The sequence below is a fragment of the Penaeus vannamei genome, chromosome 21 (genome assembly GCF_042767895.1).
Source record: "Penaeus vannamei isolate JL-2024 chromosome 21, ASM4276789v1, whole genome shotgun sequence".
NCBI classification, from domain to species: Eukaryota; Metazoa; Arthropoda; class Malacostraca; order Decapoda; family Penaeidae; genus Penaeus; species Penaeus vannamei.
The window spans coordinates 10,215,435-10,217,934 of NC_091569.1; the positions used below are offsets into that span (position 1 = coordinate 10,215,435).

At 41.6% G+C, this 2,500-nt stretch overlaps 1 protein-coding gene across 1 annotated transcript in view; it reads right to left on the reverse strand.

Annotated features, from left to right (window-relative positions):
* The window catches only part of Rph (Rabphilin), a 147,888-nt gene that overhangs the window by 68,306 nt on the left and 77,082 nt on the right, over positions 1–2,500 (reverse strand). The gene's annotated exons all lie outside the window — the stretch shown is intronic.

Genomic DNA, 2,500 nt, shown 5'->3' on the forward strand with positions numbered 1-2,500 from the left:
AGGGGGAGGAGAAGGGGAAGAGGAAGAAGGGGAAGGAGAAGGAGAAGGAGAAGAGGAAGGCGAAGGGGAGGGGGAAGGGAAGGAGAAGAAGGGGAAGGGGTAAGGGGAAAGGAGAAGGAGAAGGAGAAGGAAAGGGGGGAGAGGAAAGGGGGAAAGAGAAGGGGAAGAAGAAGGGGAAAGGAGAAAGAGGAAGAAGAATGGGAAGGAGAAGGGGAAGGAGAAAAGGGAAGGAGAAGGGGAAGGGGAAAGGGGAAGAAGATGGGGGAAAAAGAAGAACAAGGAGAAGGAGAAGGAGAAGGGGAAGGAGAAGGGGAAGGAGAAGAAGAAAGGGAAGAGGAAAGTGGGGATCGACGTAGAATAAGTAGGGGGATGATATTTACGTGTTATTTCAATTCAAAATAAATGAATAAATAAAATAAAATAAAATAAAATAAAATAAAATAAAATAAAATAAAGTAAAGTAAAGTAAAATGAAATGAAATGAAATGAAATGAAATGAAATGAAATGAAATGAAATGAAATAAAATATAATAAAAAAAAAATAAATATATAAAATGAAATAACAAAAATAATAATAACAAAAATAATGAAGATCAAATTACAGTCGCCTCAGCAACAATCTAACAACACTTAATGACAAAATTAATGTTAATGACAGCAGTCTTGACGAAAGCGAAAGCAAGAAAAGGATCCTCAAAGCAGCGGCCCTTCAAACAAAGATCAAAACAAGTAAAAACAACAAACAAGAGAACCGCAACTGAAGCAACAAAAGCCACAAACTCAAGAAGAAGGAAAAGATGAAAAGTGTCTTTGTTGCTCTTGTCGTTATTGTTGTCTGTGCTTGTTGTGATTTTTTGTATTTGCTTTTTTGTCGTTATTATTATTTGTTTTCGGCACTACTGTTATGTGTGTTTTTATCTTTAAGATTATTTGTTTTTGTTGTCATGTTTATATTTGCATTGCTATCGTTGTTGATGTTGCTGCTGTTGTTGCTATTAGTATCCATGTTGCTGTTGTTGTTGTTGATATCGTTGTCGTTGTCGTTGTCGGTATCGTTGTTGTTGTTGATATTGTTGTTGTTGGCATCGATTTTGTTGTTGCTGTTGTAGTTGGCATCGATTTTGTGTTGTTGGTATCGTTTTTGTTGTTGTTGATGTTGCTGTTGGTATCGTATCGTTGTTGTTATTGATATTGCTGTTGACATCGTCTTTTTTGTTGTTGTTGCTATTGGTATCGTCGTTGTTGTTGGCATCGTTGTTGCTGTTGTTGGAGCCACGTGACGGCCAGCAAATGGAAACGAAGCAACGGGATCCTTCTGAAGGCTCGCTATTCAGAGGAAAACAATATGGCGTCAATCTCTTCTTCTCTCGGACGCTTGCTGTCCTGTCGTCTTTGTCTCTTTGTTATTCCTCTGCTGGCTTTCTCCTCTCGGGGTTTTATTTTCTTTAGCCTTTTTTTTTTATTTGTCTGTTTCGGTTTTTGAAATTCGGGAGGAGGAGGAGGAGGAGGAGGAAGGGGGCTGTTATTTTTGTATTTATTTTGGGTTACGCTCTCTTTGTCTCTCTGTCTGTCTTTCTATCTATCTATTTGTCTATCTTTCCGTTTTTTTTCTCTCTCTCTATCTATCTATTTATCTCTCTCCCTATCTATCTATCTATCTCTATCGCTATCTATCTATCTAACTATTTATCTCCTCTCTCTCTCTCCCTATATCTATCTATCTATCTGTCTCCTTCTCTCTCTCTCTCTTTCTTTCATCCTTTCAACCTTCGTCTTTTTCCCCTCTCATTCTCTTTCTTTCTTTCTCTCTTTTGCTCTCTTTCTTTCTCTCTTTTCCTATCTATCTATGTGTCTTTATCTCCTTTGTTCCCTAGCCCTCCCGGCTCCTTCCACCCTTCCTCCAAACCTTCTTTCTTCTCTTACTCCTTCTTCCCCTATCCTATGCTCTCATTCGTGGTCCTTATCCGCCTCTCTCCACCTCCTCCTCCTCTTCTCCCATGTGTAAACATCTTCGCCATTCTTCGTCTACTCTCTTTTTTCCGTCACTTTTTCCTTATCTTGTCTTTTTTTATTCCCTGATTTTCCTTTATATGCTCCTACCACTTCCTTCTTCTCCTCTTCTTACACCTCCTCCTTGTCTTCTTCTTTCTCCTAGTCTTTCCCTTCCACATCCCCCACCTCTATCACCACCTTCTCCTCCTTCTCCTCCTCCACCACCTCCACCATCACCTCCGCTACTACATCCAACTCCTTCCTCATCACCACCTCCAACCCCTGAAGTTCCAGCTCCTACTCCTCTTCCTTCACCTCCACCACTTCCACCTCGACCACCACCACCACCTCCACCTCCTGCTCTACCACCTCCACCATACCTCCTTCTCCACCTCCACCACCAGCTTCACCGCCACCTCCTCCACCTCCTTCTCCACTTCCACCATACCTCCTCCACCTCCACCACCACCACCAACTCCTACTCCTGCTCCTCCACCACTACCACCTC